This window comes from Panthera uncia, chromosome B1 (assembly GCF_023721935.1).
Source record: "Panthera uncia isolate 11264 chromosome B1, Puncia_PCG_1.0, whole genome shotgun sequence".
Taxonomy (NCBI): domain Eukaryota; kingdom Metazoa; phylum Chordata; class Mammalia; order Carnivora; family Felidae; genus Panthera; species Panthera uncia.
The window spans coordinates 25,019,330-25,038,954 of record NC_064811.1 but is presented as its reverse complement, the minus strand read 5'-3'; positions in this window follow the sequence as shown (position 1 = coordinate 25,038,954).

Here is a 19,625-nt window from a genome sequence, read left to right as displayed (position 1 = left end):
ATTTTTTTTTTAAGTTTATCATTTTATGAACCAGTGTCGTTATTTCCATTTATGACCACACATGCATGTACACATGTACAAACACATGTGCACACATACACACACATATATTGTTCACAAACCAAAAGTCATTGACAATTGTGCACTATCAATTTTTTGGTTAAAAAATAATTGAACATTCAACATTTCATTTAAATATTGAAAAACTGTTATATTTTTCTTTTTACTTTTTAAAACTAGAATATACTTAATTATATTTCACGCTGGGATCATAGATAAGAAGTTAAGACTGGACATGTGAGAAAATGGAAGCTCGGTATGAATTTATTCAAATGAATTAGGGAAATTCAAAATGACTTTAAATCATTGAATGTTGAAATAGACATGTTGTGGTCTCTCAAAGAGAATAAATGAACTTTACAATGAATCTCTTGGCTGTACTGCAACTATTTTTAGTGAATTTATAGAAGCAGTAGTTAACCTAAAGAGCATATTTCACTAACTATATGTTCTTTTTATGGAAGAGATGGAAATCAGTCTAATTCGATAGAGGTGATATGGTGCAACTTCTGACTCTCGTCTTCAAGAGGTCTTGCAGCTTTTATTTTCTCTCTTGGAAATCAGCCTTGAGATCACCGTATATAAGAAGCCCCAACCTGCCTAATGGAGGAGAAGAAGCCACATGGAGCAAGGCAAGTTGACTCAGCTGAAGGCCTCCAGAACAACCATCTGACAGCAAGCACCAACTTCATGCAGAAGAGAGGCTCTCTTAAAGTACTATCTAAATTTCCATTTTACTTTTTTTAAATTTCTTTTTAAGATTTATTTAAATCCAAGTTTGTTAACAAATCATGTCGTACTGGTTTCAGGAGTAGAATTTAGTGATTTATCACTTAAAATAATACCCAGCGCTCATCCCTACAAGTGTCCTCCTTAATGTCCATCCCCCATTGAGTCCATCCCTCCCTCCTCTCCAGCAGCCTTCAGTTTGTTCCTTATTGTTTGCCTTCCTCTGTTTTTATCTTCTTTTTATCGTTCCTTCCATTCCCCTGTGTTCATCTGTTTTGTTTCTTAAAGTGAACATAAGAGTAAAATCATATGAACTTGTCTCTCTCTGACTGACTTATTTCAGTTAGCATAATACACTCTAGTTCCATCTATGTCATTGCAAATGGCAAAATTTCATTATTTTTGATTGCCAGATAGTATTCCATAATATATATATATATATATATATATATATATATATATACCACATCTTTTATCCATTCATCAGTTGATGGGCATTTATGCCCTTTCCATAATTTAGCTATTGCTGATACTGCTACTATAAGCAGTGGGGTGCATGTGCCCCTTCAAGTCAGCATTTTCGGAACCTTTGGATAAATACCTAGTAGTGCAATTGTTGGGTCAGAAAGTAGTTCTATTTTTAATTTTTTGAGGAACCTCCAGACTGTTTTTCAGAGCAGCTGCCCTAGTCTGCATGCCCAGAAACAGTGCAACAGTATTCCCATTTCTCTACATCCTCACCAACATCTGTTGTTTCCTGAATTGTTAATTTTAGGCATTCTGACAGGTGTGAGGTGGTAGCTCATTGGGGTTTTGATTTGTATTTCCCTGATGATGAGTGATGCTGAGCATCGTTTCATGTGTCTGTTGGCCATCTGGATGTCTTCTTTGGAAAAGTGTCCATTCAGGTCTTCTGCCCACTTCTTCACTGGATTATTTGTTTTTCGGGTGTTGAGTTTGATAAATTCTTTATAAATTTTGGATACTAACCCTTTATCTGATATGTCGTTTTCAAATGTCTTCTCTCATTCCACCAGTTGCCTTTAATTTTTGTTGATTGGTTCCTTTGCTGTGCAGAAGGTTTTATCCTGATGAGGTCCCAATAATTCATTTTTACTTTTGTTTCCTTTGTGTCTGGAGACATGTCTAGTAAGAAGTTGCTGTGGCTGAGGTCAAGGAAGTTGTTGCCTGTTTTCTCATCTAGGATTTTGATGGCTTCCTGTCTTACATTTAGGTCTTTCATCCATTTTGAATTTATTTTTGTTTCTGCTGTAAATAAGTTGTCCTATTTCATTTTTCTGAATGTCACTGTCCAGTTTTCCCAACCCCATTTGTTGAAGAGGCTATTTTTTTTTATTGGATATTCTTTCTTGTTTTCTTGAAGAAGAGGCATACAGTTGTCAGTCCATTTCTAAGTCCTTTATTCTGTTCCATTGATCTATGTGTCTGTGTTTGTGCCAATACCATACTGTCTTGTGATTACAGCTTTTCAATACCGTTTGAAGTCCAGAATTGTGATGCTTCCAGCTTTGGTTTTCTTTCCTCCTCCTCCTTCTCCTTCTCCTTCTCCTTCTCCTTCTCCTTCTCCTTCTTCTTCTTCTTCTTCTTCTTCTTCTTCTTCTTCTTCTTCTTCCTTTTAATGTTTATTAATTTTTGAGAGAGAGAGAGAGAGAGAGAGAGAGAGAGACAGAGTGCAAGCAAGGGAGGGGCAGAGAGAGATGGAGAAACAGAATCTGAAGTAGACTCTAGGCTACTTTGGGTATTTAGGCCACTTGGCTTTTCTGGTCCCATACACATTTTAGAATTGTTCTAGCTCTGTGAATAATGTTGCTGTTATTTTGATAACAATGCATAGGGATTGCATTGAATGTGTAGATTGCTTTGGATAGTATACACATTTCAACAGTAGTTGTTCTTTCAATCCATGAGCATGGGATATTTTTCCATTTCTTTTTGTCTTCTTCAGTTTCTTTAATAAGCTTTATATAGTTTTCAGGGTACAGACCTTTTTCCTTTTGATTAGGTTTATTCCTAAGTATCTTTTGGGTTTTTTGGTGCAATTGTAAATGGGATCAATTCCTTGATTTCCCTTTGTGATGCTTCATTATTGGTGTATAGAAATGCAGATTTCTGTACATTGGTTTTATATCCTGTGACTTTGCTAAACTCATGTTTCAATTCTAGCAGTTTTTTGGAAGAGTCTTTTGGATTTTCCATGTAGACCGTCGTGTCGTCTGCACAAAGTGAAAGTTTGACTTCTTTCTTGCTGAGTTGTATGTCTTACATTTCTTTTGGTTGTCCAATTTCTGAGGCTAGTATTTCCAGTACTGTGTTGAACAACAGTGGTAAGAGTGGACATCCCTGTTGTCTTCCTGACTGTGGGGGGAAGCTCTCAATTTTTCCCCAATGAGGGCAATATGAGCTGTGGGTCTTTCATATATGTTGAGGTATGTTCCTTGTATTGTCACTTTCTGGACAGTTTTTTATCAAGAAAGGATGCTTTATTTTGTCAAATGTTTTTTCTGCATGAAAGGATCATGTGGTTCTTATCCATTCTTATATTAATGTGATGTATCACATTGATTGCTTTGTGGATATTGAACCAGTCCTGCATCCCAGGAATATATTCTACCTGATCGTGGTAAATAATTACTTAATATGTTATTGGATTCAATTTGCTAGTATCTTGTTGGGAATTTTTGCCTTCATGTTCATCAGCGAAATTGATCTCCTTTTTAGTGGGGTCTTTGTCTGGTTTTGGAATCAAGGTAATGCTGGCCTCATAGAACAAGTTTTGAAGTTTTCCTTCCATTTGGATTTTTTGGAAGTTTCAAAAGGATAGGTATTAACTCTTTTTTAATGTTTGATAGAATTCTCCTGGAAGCCATCTGGCCCTAGACTCCTGTTTGTTGGGATATTTTTGATTACAGATTCAATTTCTTTGCTGGTTATGGGTCTGCTCAACTTTTCTATTTATTCCTGTCTCAGTTTTTGTCATTTATGTTTCTAGGAATTTGTCCATTTCTTCCAGATTGCCCAATTTGTTGACATACCATTTTAGGTATTAAATCCACAGTTGCATGAATGACCCAAGGCCAAACCAGCAGAAACCCTTGCCTCACTGAACCTAATCCAAACTGACCTTCAGAATCCTGACCAAATAGTTTCTATTTAAGCTCCAAGCACAAGGGTTGTTTTGTTACACAGCAATAGATAGCCAAAAGAATATTTATGTCTCGTGAGACATCAAACCTTATGAGGACACGCTAAAATAAATCAATTGACCTCTTCAACAATGAGCTTGAAAATCTTAGATCCACGTGTTCATTAGATGGATTTTCTCTCTTTCAACTTACTACAGATGACTTTGTTTTCACAAATGCATAAGGTGAATCACCTATTTTTCAGTCTCAGTTAACATTTTTCTCCCTATTTTTTAAGCACCCACCAAAGTTTGTTTACTATCTCTCCAGCCTTGCAATTTCCTCAGCCTATTCCCACCATTCCGCCTCAAAGCCAATGCCACTTGTTTGGGAATTTTGTTTTTGCACCATCCTTCATTTAGGTGATCGCATCTGTATCCGTTATCTGTTGATGCTTTAAAAACGACCCATTCTGTGGGTAACTTGTCTGGATCAAGTTGCAGCTACAGTCAGCTGATATTTGACTGGGACTAGATGGGCTATGGTAGCTTCACTCACCTAACTGGCAGTTGGTGGTAGGTATAAGTGAAGGGGGACTCTGCTGGAAAAATATGACTCTGTTTTACATGAGGCTTTTAATGTACCAGTAGACTAAACTAGACTTTTTTTTACATAACACTATCAGGGCTGCATTCAAATAGAATAAACACAGAAGCTCAATGCCACTTGAATCTATGTTCATCATGCCATAAACTAATGGTCAAAATTCATCACAAGGCCAGTCCAGATTTAAAGGACGGTGTACTAGATTGAATGGCAGCTTCTCAAAAGATATGTCCATGTCCTAATAACCACCCCCTGTGAATGTTACCTTCTTTGAAAAAAGGGTTTTAGCAGGTGTAATTAAATCAAAGAATCTTATAATGAGATCATCCTAGAAATCTCCAGGTACACCCTAAATCCAAAGACAAGGATTCTTATAACAGAAAAGAAGAAGACGCAGAGAGAGAAGAGGAGAGGCCAGGAGAGGATGGAGGCAAAGAATGGAGGGAAGCAGCGACAAAGGAATGCTGTTAGCCAGAAGAGACAATGATCTTCCTGTAGAGACTTCAGAGGAAGTGTGACCTGCTGACACCTTGTTTTCAGACTTCTGGTCTCCAGAACCATGACAGAATATTTTTTGTTTGTTTGTTTTTTTAAGTCTCCCAATGTAGGCTAATTTGTTACCATGGTCATGGGATATAACCTATATTTACTGATGAAGGTATTAGTAGCAGTCACTTTGTTAAGGGGGTGGACATGGGAATGGGAGGAATCATTGCAGACATATTGGAAGACAAACTACTACATGTATGAAAGCATTGCTCCTGTACCAGCATTTGATGTCATTTTCATTAAAGATTGAAAGTTGAGGGATGCCTCGGTGGCTCAGTCACTTAAGTGTCCGACCATTTCAGCTTAGGTCATGATCTCACAGTTGGTGGGATCAAGCCTCACACTGGGCTCTGCAGTGACAGCATGGAGCCTGCTTGGGATTCTGTCTCTCCATTCTCCCTCTCTTGAAAAAAATTGAAATTCAATTAAAAATTTAAAAAAGTATTCAATTAAAATGAGAGGTATCTTGTACAGAAAAAACACATTTACAGGTTCAATTTAAGATGCAAATATTTAAAGGTGTTCATTTTCTTATTTATAAGTTTTATAATCTAGGAAAAGCTTATGCTGATAGGAGAAATTTGGTTGCTTTTTAAATTTTTATAGGTAAATCAGTTTTTCATAAAAAAAAAAACACAGCTAAAATAGATGACCTTATTTCAAAAACTGATGCATTTAAAAATAGCCTCAAAAGGTATTCTTGAGCTATTGATTGAAAGACAATTGCTTACTTCATACCAGCAATTTGTATTTGTATTTTTGTTTATATTTATAATGATAGCCTCTTAAAAATAATTTAAAAGTTGCTATATAGAAAAATAGATGTTGAAGATATTTTAACCAGGAGTGTGAATTCTTTTAGCAAACAAAATTGGCCATTAAAATAATAATAATAAATGCCAGAACTATGCCCAGATGGAGCTACATTTATGGGGATTCAAAGAATGTGAGTGCCATCGCAAAACAAATTCTTTATAAAGCCAGATTATTACCGGCATAAATCACCACCGATGGCTCAAACTTATTGTCTCTTAATTATCACAGGGGGATCAGTGGAATGATAAAATCAGAAGTCTCGCACAAAGAAAAACCAGTGTTTTTAACATTCATGTTTGAAACTGATTTACAACAAAGTCGAAAGGATATCTGCAAAAACACCTTGCCACACCCTGTGCTGACAGTTTTTGAACCCAAAGCTATATTGGTCTTACTAACTTAGTTTCTTCCTCATGAAGGGGACAGAAATAAGGAATACAAAGTTTTAAAGGTCCATCGATGGAATGGATTCAGTCTTCCTTCATCTTAGTCAGCAATATCCCACCAAATTGGGTAGATTTGTGGATATATTTTCAAGGTTGAATACTCCTTAAGGGCAACTTTAAGGCAAAAACACTATATATTTTTATGGCATTTAAAAAAAAATTGAAAAAAGTTGCAAAACAAGGCAACAAACTACAAAAACAAAATGTAAGAACTGAATGAGGAGAAATGATCATGGGAAGTGTGCTTTGATTGGAACACTTAATTCATTTATTAGGGGTATAAGTAACAGCCTCAATGGCAAAGTAATGAAAAACATCCTCAATTAATTTTCTTCAAAGAAAAAAAAAAACAGGTAATTATTGCATTGAAGCACTCAGAAAGACTGATCTGTGGATAAAAGAGCCATCTAGTTCACCATATAACAAACAATTCCGCATTTCCCTTTTCCACTCATCCCTCACCCCCAAAATTAAACTTCCTCTAATATTTCATTTCTTAGACAGTTTCTTAGGCAGCACATCCTAGTAATTACCTGAGTATATTGAATGAAAAACTTAGTTTGTTACTTATTTACAAACATAATAGTTATGTATTAATGTGAGGCTAAATTTTGCAGAATATTAAGAAAACATAGCAATGAAAAAATTGCTAGGATGATATCACCTACTTTAATCCCAGCCCATACTGTTTTAGATGATATGTTCAATGTAACAGCTAATCCTCCATTTACTATCAAAAAAAGTAAGATACACCCCAGCATTTGTTGATAATTAAAAATATTGTATAGTATAACAAACATCAATGTTGTTTTTCATGAAAAAACTTCAAACAAAACCACCCAACTTGCAATATTGCAATATTCATATGAGATGTTAAGTCCTCAGATTCCCAAAACTTGAGTTCATTTCTCCCTTGGCTACTTAGGTTTGTCAACATAGCTATCTTGTGTTTTTGCAAACACTATTTGGGGGGGGTACATTTCTAGCCAGATGTGTTACAGACAACCAACAATCTACTCTGAGGGTCCTTAGGATCTTGTGTTTATATCAGCCCCTTTAGGAAGCTATCTTTAATGAACATGTTTCTGGTAGGAAGTTCATCATTTCTGAAACTCTTTCTAACTTCTTTTGCCTTGCAAATTTGTCTTCATGGCTCTGTCATCTCACTCAATGCAACCACTATACAAATGAGCCATAGGGTTAAAAACTTCCCTTCCGGGCACATCAAAGGCTGACGTATCCATAAATGAAAAATAGTTCATCCACTTCTTCCGTCCCTCCATACACACACTCACCTTTAGATAGCATTTGCAGATCAAAATTAATTAACAGCTAAAGCTAATGATATTATGGGAAGCTCCCTGATGACATGAAATTCAGTCTTTCTGCAGATTCCATGTGAGAACTTCTATTACTACCTGGATCTTTTCCTTTTTTTTTTTTTAAACTCCTTGAATTTGAAACTTTGCTTTTATCAGATAACCTAAAAACCTCTTTAAACTTTCATTAACTCCAAGGACACTGTCATGTTTTTTATGCAGTTCATGACTTTGTCTAGATGATAAGTATTGTTAGTGTCTTCGTGTCTTCAAAAGGCTTGTGTTAAAATAAATGCTAACACAGTCCTTCGTGTACTACTTACGCTATATGTAGATTGGAAGGATTTTATTTGCTGCATTTTGAAAAACAAAAGAACAGTATGCACCATATATCAGTTTAGTTGTTGACATTTTCCATTAGTATTTCTAGAAATGTTGGGATTTTATTAATGTAAAGAAGCAGGACTCACTTGGAAATGTCAAAACTATTTTTGTTGACGAGATGATCAATTTCTGGTAACATTGCTACAAATTGCTGAAAGGTTTGCTTTTAAGTTCAACAAATAATAGATTTAAGATTATGTGGCTTTCCCAATAATACATTACTCTTAAGAATACTACCTAGTCAATGATATGTGGATCCTAGTTGCTGTCTTCTAAAGGTATACTAAAAAGAATCGAGAATTTGCTATTTATAGTCAAATTTCAATTTATTACAATTGTTATCTTGTCAACACAGTACTTCTGTGGCTTGCTTCACATTCTTCAATGTAAACTCTTTCTAGCCTTATCGATTTCTCTATTCTTTTGAGGAACCTGGAGGTAAAAGTTATAGCATTCAAGTTATCCCATACAGTTTTGACATGTGAAGATATACACATCTATAATGTGCATGGCATAGCATTTAAGGTAAGTGGATAAAATAAGTGTGATTGTTTTTTTTAAATGTTTTCCATGCATTTCTAAACTGATTGTTACAAACAATTGGAATTTATCTGTATTCAGATAATTGGCCTTTATTCAATGATGGATCCCTTAATGTTTATAAATATCTAAAGTTCTCGATATAAGTGTTTGTTTTGACATGACACAGCTGAAACCCATTTCCTCTCAGACATTGCTACACAATTTTCTAAAAATAAATCATATTAGCAAAACTAAGAGGAAATTTGAAACTTTGGCGTGATGTATTCATTGGGTGAGTTTTCAATATTTCCTTGATAAATGTAAAAGCTTACTAAGTGAGCTGCTGAAAGATAAAAAAAAAACTCACAAAGTTAGTTTTGTTTATATTTTTAACTTAAATCTCCCTCAAACAATTTATCAATTTGTTCAGTTAGTCAATAAATATTTATTGTGTGCCCACGACATGGCAAGCACTCTTTGAGGGAATAGAGATACACAGTAAACCAAACCAAAATCACTGTTCTAATGGATTTTATACTCATGTTTGTTGGGGAAAGGGAGTATTACAAAAATTAGAAATGTGAATAAATTGATAATATTTCTGTTGTTGATATAAATAAAATAAGGCATGGCAAGGGAGATTAGGTGAGTGTTGCTAATTGATAAAGGGTATCAGGGGAGGGATGCCTCTGTGATAAGGTGACATTTCAGTAGAGATTTAAAGTAAGTAAGAAAACAGAGACCTGCAGATAATCCTGTCAAAGAGCATTCCAAACACAGAGGTGCAGTAACACAGAGGAATCATTGTCAGGGAATAATAAAAGGCAGTGTGGCTCGAAGTTTTTTTTATTTTTTATTACCAATGTTCAGATTTAATAATAATGCTTTATATAAGACCATTTTTAAATTTACCGAACGTTTGCATATGTTTATTGTGTTGATTTGCACACCATGCTGGCAATAGCTTTGGAAGTTATTATCTCAGCTTTGTAGGGAAGAAACTGAAGTCCAAAGATTTTAAGGCTTGACCTCATTCCTCACAACTTGTGAGGGCCAAACTGGTACTAGAATAAAAATTTCCTGATTCCTGGCCCACTTTTCTCCTTATAATTTTATGTTTTCCATCAGAATTAGACTAGACTGAGGTTTGAGTCCTCTGAAATAGTCAACCCAAGACTTGAGAATCTAGAAAGAAAACCCAAAACAAAATCTCTACAGAAAATTACATGCCTAACAGCAACCATAGTGACTATCTGTTGAAATCTTCACATTATAGAGATGGGCAAACAAAGGCCAAGAGATAATGTATTACTGGAGCTTCTAAGGCACAGTTTTAAATTTGTTTTTTCCTCTAAGAGGTAGGTTATTCATTAGTCCTACATAAAAATATTATTAGCCACCCTTCAATAGTTAATTGATGTGAGACTTTAAAACTGTTTGAGTCCAAATATCCAAGATACATCAGAATGTTTATTTAGCATCTTCTGAATATACGCCATCCTCTAACTAATCCTTTGATTCATTCATATCCCCTACGTTGAGTACATTTACATTCATTCTACCTGTGAAAGTTTCTTCTGTTATTTGAGCTATAATTTATGGCACCACTTTGCCAACCATATCTTTCTCCTAGAGGTCAGAACATCCTTAATGTTTGTGCTTATGGCTCATTTTGCAACTAAGTTATGTTCTTATTGTCAGCTAATGTTGCGATGTATCTGTCCTAACATCCCAAAACAACAAAAATAATAAACTTTTATGGACTGTTTGTTTTTCCAGACTCTCTGTTTTTTTTGTTTTGTTTTGTTTAACTATTTATTTATTTATTTTTTGAGAAAGAGAGAGCATGAGAGCATGAGCATGGGAGGGGCAGAGAAGGAGGGAGAGAGAATCACAAGCAGACTCTGTGCTGTCAGCTCAGAGCCCAATGCAGGGCTTAATCCCATGAACCCTGCGATCATGACCTGAGCCAAAACCAAGAGTTGGACCCTCAACCAAATGAACCAACCAGGCACCCCACCCAGCCTCTCTTTTTTATACACAAACACAAACATACATATACATATGCATATAGGCATGTACATATATGATAATCACCTAACAAAAATGGATGATGCTAATGATGATAAAAAAGAATGATTTCAACTAGGATGACTGGTTATTTAAAACATGTATTCATGGACTTCTTCTTCTAGAATCTTATAATTTTAGTGTCCATTCTAAGTTAACTTTACAAGTATAGTGTCCAATTCAAACTAAATATTCACTAATCTCTCTTTGGAGATATGGAGAAAAAACGTTCAAAATGTACTGTCTTTTACACAAATGCTTTATTTTTTTTCTTCAAATTAATCTCCAGGTACTGAAATAATATGTAAATGCATTAGTCTTTAAAAATAAAAATAGTGGAAATAAATCTGTTCTCCTTTGTCTCTTGCTAGTAATCCCAGACTTCTCCCCATTCCCTACCACTACCCTTGTTTGACATGAGTTAAATATTCTTCCTGAGGTTTTTCTCTGCATTTACACACATATCTATGTGTCTACAGATGCATGCTTACTATTTTGGCTTGTGATAGATAAAAAGATGATGATAGATAGATACATAGAAAGTGTTTATATGTATAATTTTTACATAACATTAATAATATCCCTGTTATGTATTTTTCTGAAATTTATTATTTTTACACACTATTTCTTGGAAAGGCTCTATGCTTGTACATACTGATGTACATCTTTTTTTAAGATACCACACATAATATTCCACAGTAGGAAATATTGCAGTGAATGTGCTTAAAGGAGAAATTTAGAATATTTCAAGGACTTCCTTTAGAATAAAAATCAGAAAAATTTTTCTTCTTGAAACTCTCTGAAAAAGTCCCTTATTAGTGAAGTAAGCATTAACAATTCCTTTACCAGTAAGTTGAGCCCTTATATTCCCTAATTATGTCTCAAGGGTTTAATAACCTGGCAGACAGAGGAAAATCAGTTTCATGCTTATTCAATAAATTCTTTAACAGACAAGAACAAAGAGGGGGCATTCAAAAGTGAGTATCTGAGGACTATAGACAAGAGTCCATGTTTTATAAGGTTCTGGTCATCCCTCCCCCTTCCCTCCCACCTTGTACTTTCTCAGGTTCTACCCTTATTTGCTTGAAAGCTCTAGGTGCTGGGTTTTCCATTGCAGATTGGCTTGTTCCCATTGTATGAGGGGGTGGTCTATGGCCATATTTAGGTTATTTTGTCAAATTCCTAAGGGAAACCTGAGGGGGAGTAGGTGGGGTCTGTTACATTCTTAAGAGGAACCTTAGCCTGAAGGGGTTTGCTGTGGTCAGATGCTCCCAGCATTGTTCCAAAGTAGGTGTCTTTCCCCACCCAGCATCCTCTGGCCCTAATATTTCCCTCTCTGCCTACTGAATCCTATCTTCTCCTATCATAAAGGTACATTACACAAAAGGTATCAAGGAATAATTTCAGATCTGTTTTTTAGGGATAACTTTTCACAACTTAAAATGTTGGGTGACAGAAATCTGAGGCCAGGCTTATTTTTTTTATTACTAAATGTTTGTTGACATACAACATTCTATTAGTTTCAGGTATACAACATGATGATTTAACATTTGTAAACAATGAGAAAAGATCACCACTTTAAGTCTAGTTATCACCCATCACCATGGTTATCTTCTGCTGTATTCATAGTCCTGGGCCACACAACATCACCCATAAAGCACTAAATGAAGAAACCAGTAGATAACGCAAAACATTCACTAAACTTGATATTTCAAGAGACTCATGAAACCAGAGTGACAAAAGTTTTGTCCTGAGAAAATAGCCCAGAAGCCTAGAATGGGGGTCGGATTTGGATAGGTCAAAATGTAGCAAAGTCATCTTAATCAAGAGTTTCTAATTTCTAGCTGAATTTATATCTCAAGATACTGGTTTAGTAACAGAATATTCCTCAACCAATCAAATAAAAAGAAATACAAAGAATGAAATGCAATGTTAAATAGAAGTTAAAAGGGGCACGTGGGTGGCTCAGTCGGTTAAGCGGCTGACTGGCTCAGGTCATGATCTCACGGTTCGTAAGTTTGAGCCCCTCACTGGGCTCTGTGCTAATAACTCAAAGCCTAGAGTCTGCTTTGGATTCTGTCTCTTCCTCTCTGCCCCTCCCCCCCCTCAAAAATAAGTAAACATTAAAAATAATATATAAATAGAAGTAAAAAAAAAAAAAAAAAGAGAGATTATTTGGAACATAAATATAAAGCCCTAGATAAATTATAGACCAGATATCATCACTTTTGCTCCCAAAATATGGTGGATAACCCGTAATTTAAGAAGACTTTACATCACAAGGGCATCTCAAATATATTTGCCTCAGTGTATAAGTTGTAAATGACACAAACTGGGGGAAAAAATTAGTTATCTCAGGCAATCCTGTGACAGTGTCACAACACACACATTCAATATAGTTGACATTACATATGGGTAACATGCCTGGTATGTGGTAGATAAAAAGAATAACGGCAATAGATATTGAATGCTTACTATGTGTTAGGCAACACACTAAGCATTGTGCACAGATTTACTCATTTAATCATCTATGACAACACCCACATGAAAAGATGCTACTAACCCCAATTGAGATGAGAAAATTGTAGCATAGAGGGAAAAACAAAAGAGAAGACAAAGAGGAGAAACAAAGCTAGAGAACCAGAAAATATCTGGACCTAGTTTCAAAGACACATATATTTTTTGGCTCTCCTTCCAAGGTTGCTGCATTCCAAGATGGTTGTCCTTCCAAACTGCTCATAAAATACATCACATCATAAAAATTGGATTAATTTAGTCTCCAAAGACTCTACGTAAAGGTGTTTACTGAAAAATGAGACAACTATTGATTTTTGGAAATAACTACCAGCAATTAAATATCCGGATAACGGAAGGAGTAACCAATGATTGATATCAATGTTTTTCAAAACATTCATGAGGATCACTGTGCTTTGTCCAAAGTCTATGCTGCTTTTTGCTGATGAGCACGAAGCTGAGCTCTTCACATTTTTTTCTAATAATATCTAAACTCAGTTTAAAGGGAAAATGACCTAAACCAGAAATATAAGAGCTTCTTAAATGCTGGCATGTTGCAATCGGATATTTACGCTAGATGTACAACTGGACTTCTCTGAAATTAAGGCTTTATATTTAGAAGGAGAAAAAAAGCTTATTTGAAACATTTCCCAATATTCCTCGCTAACAATCACTTTTCTGCCTTTCCTTTTCTTTTACATTTTGTGCGAAGAAAGGTTATAGTTACACATCCCATTGAAAAAAAAGTCACTTTAGGGGTGCGTGGGTGGCTTAGTTGGTTGAGTGACCAACATGGCTCAAGCCATGATCCCAGGGACATGGAACCCAGCCCCACATCGAGCTCTGTGCTGCGTGTGGAGCCTACTTAAGATTCTATCCCTCTGCCTCTCTCCCCTGCTCACCTTCTCTCTCTGTCTCAAAAAAAAAAAAAAAAAAAAAAAGAAAAAAAAAAAGTCAGTTGAAATCAATAATGGATATTTTACCAATGTAAAGTTTTTGTGAATAATGCAAATATTAGCAAATACCGTAAATTACAAATAGGCATTTAACAATATTTTTGCCAGTAAATTATTCTAAATTCACTAATAGTTCAAAGATATGCTTCTCTATGTCTCTGTGCAATTTGAAAACAACTTTAAGTATAGAAACTCTGCAATCAAAAGACATTAGAAGAAAAACTTGTGTTTGGGGAAAATGAGAATTTTAGACTAAAACATTTGGAAAATTGATTATTTCATTGTGGTGTAAAAATAATTCATGTTTAGGGTGTGATTTTACATTACTCCTTTCTTTCTTCTTAGATTTCTTACTCTAACTTTGGAAGTTCTGTCATGTGCTTTCCTTTTTTATTTTTAAAACTTGCTGCTAGAACATTCTTACTCATAGGAGTGTCCAAATAGCAAGGCAACTATATTATTGTCCAATCATGAAGATACTTAAGTTATTTTGATTTCCGGTATTTTTTTTATTTATAAACAAAATAATTAAAGCCTATTAAAAATAGCTTAAGGTGGCATCTTTACACTTGCTTGAATAAACAATGCTTCATTATTTTGTACATGTCCTATAAAACTTTACTTGATCTTCTTTTTTTTCTTTTTACTCTACATACAAAAGTAAAAATTATTTTATAGATAAGATTAATAGGGTCAGGAGTTGGTTTTTTGTTTTTTGTTTTCCACTGTGGATATCATGTTAATTGCAACTGAGCCCACCTTCTTGTATTTTGTCTAATTAATATTCATTAATGTATGTTCCTCTTGGCTGGTTAGAAGTGACCCTTGTCATAAGTTACTCTCTAAATATTTTTCATTATCTTATTCTACAACGTAGAATAAGTTGAGATCCAAGATTTTCCTCTCTTTTGACTTTCACGAGTAGTGTTAATCAAAGATATACTTCTTTTAGTTTGAGCAACAAATCTCAGAGAATAATTCATTTTTTTCTAAGATATCCCATAAAGTGTCCTGACAGGCAGTAAATTCATGAATAGTCACAAAATAAGAGAGAGTTTCTATGACTCATATTCAGTCACAAGGGAACAGTTTTCCATTTACCCACTTTGTTATATAGTACACATATTGGAAACTCATTTTTATTTAATGTAATGTAAACTGGTCTCACTAGGAAGAAAGTATCTTCACTCAGACAACTCTGCAATCTCGTCTGTCTTCCTAGACAAGCTAATCTGATTGTAATCATGTTACTTATCTTTTAATTTCTTTTGAAGCTGACATACATCAGAAGTGGCATTCAGCTGGGAATCACACAGGTAAAATTGATTTTTAACATGTTTAAATGTTTCAGGGCCTGGGCATGTGTTTTTAGATATGCAATCTTAAACCACCCTGAGTGGGAGTCCAACAGGGAAACTGCAGGCATAAACTTCATGGTGAAATAGAACAAGACTGTAATAATGCAAACATAATTGTAAGTAAAGTCCTGGTGATTCTGATCTCATTGATTTTTTTTTTCAAAGCAAATTGAACATAGATAATGATTAACAAATGCTTACACATTTTATTATATAACTGAGTAGCTACAGTTCCAACAATGACTGACTGCCTAATGTTTCCTGAATTGGATTCACCTACAATATAAAAAAAATAATAATAAATAAATAAATAAGTAAATATTAGGGAAAACAACAATAGTATCTTTTACTTCTAAACTGGATTCATGAGAGATATTAAGAACAACAATTAATAGCCAGTCTGTTTCAAAACGAGACACACAAACTTGAAATTTTACTAGGATAACCTCTGATCAAACAGCAAAAACTAGAAACCATTGGAAATAATAACAATTTTATTTAATTCATGGTCTTGAACAAACTACCTGTTCTGAGAAAGACCTGAGAAGGTTTCAGTTTCAGGATGTTGAACTCAATAATCTCCCAAAGTTCCTTTGTTAGGAATTGAGTGCTGAGAACATGTACCATGGTGAGTCAGACCCATGAGGAGAGGTCCAGTGAATAGATAATGGGAGAATAGCCAGCCATGCAATTAGAAAGCCAGATCCAGAACCATAATGACAATCATCTGGTGGTAGAAATCACAGCAGATGGCTGAACTTAGGGACGGTGATCAATCACAGCATTGTTTGTGGTAACTAAACGTTGGAAATAACTAACTTCCCATCATTAGAGGAGTAGATGAATAGAATGTGGAACATTAATGGGACAATTATAAAAAATTATATATAATGTATATTATATGTAAAAATTATATATATATATATATATATATGAGAGAGAGAGAAAAAGAAACATACATATACATACACACACAGAATATGAGAGACAGAGAGAGAGAGAGAGAGAGGCTTCAAGGGCAAAATAAAAAGTGAAAAAAGCAAATCGCATTAACATCCATACTTTTTAAAACCCACTCTCCAAACTAAAATTGCTGCAAATAAAAATACCTGTATGTAAACGTGTAAAAGCAAGCTAGAAGTATATGCACTGACCTCCTGATGGTATTTGCTTCTGGAAATATGGTCAGGGCTTTTTTTAAAAGAAAATAGGATTATAAAAATTGTTATATTATTCTTTGTGGTTTTCTGTGTTTGTACATGTATTTAGGTAATGAAAAAAGAAATGAAAGAAAACATAAGGTACAGTGACATCACCAACATGGCAATGTAGGTTGTTTCTGACTCTGCTCCCTTTCACAAGAAGAAAATTAACAACTATGCAAGAACAAGACACCACTGAGAGAAGCCTAGACCATAGGGGTGAGGCTGAAGTATCTCCCTGCACCATAGACACCAAAATAGAAGGCATTACAAGAGTAAGAGAAGTAGCTACACATTGATTACATTGCCTTTCACCCAGGCCAGCACTTAACCATGTGGAGCGGTCTTTCCTGAGCCTCTGGCTCCTTTAATGGAAAAAGAGAATCCAGGAAGAACAGCTACCGCCACAACCATGCACCCCCACCCCCACCCCTCTACCCACGTTGTGGGTCACTTCTTGGGAGTCCCTACTCTGATCTCACCTTACAAGGATTGCAGGAGAATCTGCATGGCTCACCCATGGGAAGCTGACTGTGATGGAGATGGGAGGAGGGGCTTGCAAAACTAGCACACAGATTTGAGCAGATTGAGTTTATACCTGTAGTACCCAAATGGTAATCCCAACCAGTGGTTTTGCTCATCTGTAGAACCAAGCTGCTGGCACACTTTGAACAGGGAACTCAGTGGGGTACAGATCTTCTTGATTCACACCCTCAAATGAGGAGTTTTTCCAGCCTCAGAGCCTGTTTTGCCCATGATTTGGCAAGAGACTGGGTCACACACAGCCCCATCCACTGTGGAGAATGTCTGCCGGACACATCTTAACAGAAGGGCTGGCAAGGACATTTGGAAGCTGTGTGTTTCAGCAGTACTTGAGCTGAGATGAGAGGCAGGCAAGTAGAGCTGATCACCTCCAGGTACAAAGCCAGTTCTGGGGATGGACAATTCTTATGCCATCCATAGGGAAGGGGATTAATTGATAGCCAGGACTGTGGGTAGCTCTCAGTTCCTCCTTACTGGAGAACCTGTTTGCAAAATTGAGAGTTGCCTGGAGTGACCCTTCCTCTTCCCACCTAGTAAAGCCAGATGAGACATAGCTCCACCCACCTACTGTGGCTTCTGGCCCCATCTGACCAAAGAAGACTGGAAGCTGTGCATCTGAGGAATGCTTGAGCTGAGACCATGGCAAGTGAGCCAGTAATTTGGAGAGCAAAGTCAGTGTGTGGCCAGGAAACCTGGGGTAAGGGTAGGCTTGAAGTAAGACAACAGAGAGTTTTACTGACCTTATAGCTGCTTTTCTTACTGTATGTGGGCAGGAACACAAATTTATAGCCCTACTAACTCATGAATACAGTCTCCAGTCAAACCAACCAGGAAATATAACCAGAGTACACAGGAAATTGTGTAGCCCATCCAACAGCACTGCTTACGATGGCTTTTGAACAGAGAGCAGAATTCATAGCTTCCCCCAATGGCCAAGCAAAACTGGTGGTCTCACCTAACCAGGAAATTCAGTACACACTTTTGCTTGGTTCAGGTCATTAAACAACAAGGTGTACAAACCCTGTGTCCTATTGTGATGCTCTTGCAGGGCAGAGAAGCTCATTTATGACCCCATTTACAACTGAATATAATATCTAGTCTTGACCATCTAGTAAACCTGACCAGAGAATGAGGGTAACCACAGAGCCCATCCTGCAGCTTCACTTTAGTAGGAAATCACTTCAGTAGTTCTACCCATCTGTTTTCAGCTAGTGGCATATCCCTGTCACCCCTTTTATCGGTGTTCAATTGTCTCATCCCCAAAGCAGACCATAATAGTAGGCCCCACCTGCCCAAGGAGATTTTGAGCATACACACCCAGAGACCCAAACTGAGCTGACCAAAGAAGATCTGTCTCCACCAAGGCAAACATGTAAAATCTGAAAGAGGAACCTGATTACTCAAATGCACAGATACCAAGGTAAGGATTCAAAAATCATGAAAAACCAGGTAAATATGACACCATCAAAGGAAACCAATAAAGCTCCAATAACTGATCTTAAAGAAATAGACATCTATGAGTTGTCAAATAATTCAGAATAACTCTCTTAAAGAAGTTTAATGAACTACAAGAAAACACAAACAACTAAATGAAATTAGGAAAACAATGCATGGACAAATGAGATCGACAAAGCAATAGAAATCATCAAAACAAAACAAAACAGAAATCTTAGCGGTGAAAATACAATAACTAAACTGAAATTTCAAGGGACAGTTTCAAAGCAGACTGGATCATACAGAAGAAAGAATCAGCAACCTAGAGGATAGGACATTACAAATTATCCAGCCAGAGGAACAAAATGACAACAAAATGAAAAGGTGAGGAAAACCTAGGACATATAGGACACAATAAGAAGAAACAATATTCACATTATAGAAAAATAAGAAGAGAAAGAGAAAGGGGCAGAAACTATATTGAAGGCCATGATGGCAGAAAACTTCCTAAATTTGGGGAGAGAAATGGACATATAGATCCATGAAGCCCAGGGGACTCCAAATAGGTTAAACCCAAATAGGGCTAAAATGAAACACATTATAATTACATTGTCAAAAGTCAAAGACAAAAAAAGGATTCTAAAGGCAGTAAGATTAAAAAAAAAAGTTACATACAAGGGAACACCCATAACACTATAGGTAGATGTCTCAAAGGAAACATTCTAGGCCAGGAGAGAATGGGAGTACATATTCACAATATTGAAAGAAAAAGATTGTCAATTGGGAATACTATACCCAGTAAAGAAGTCCTTCAGAAATAAAGGAGGAATAAAGACTTTCCTGAGCAAACTAAAGCTGAAGGAATTCGTTACCAGTCTACTTGCCTTACGAGAAATGATGAAGGGAGTTGTTTGAGTGGAAGTAACAGAACATTAATTAACATGATAAAAACATAAAAAAGGTAGTATAAAATT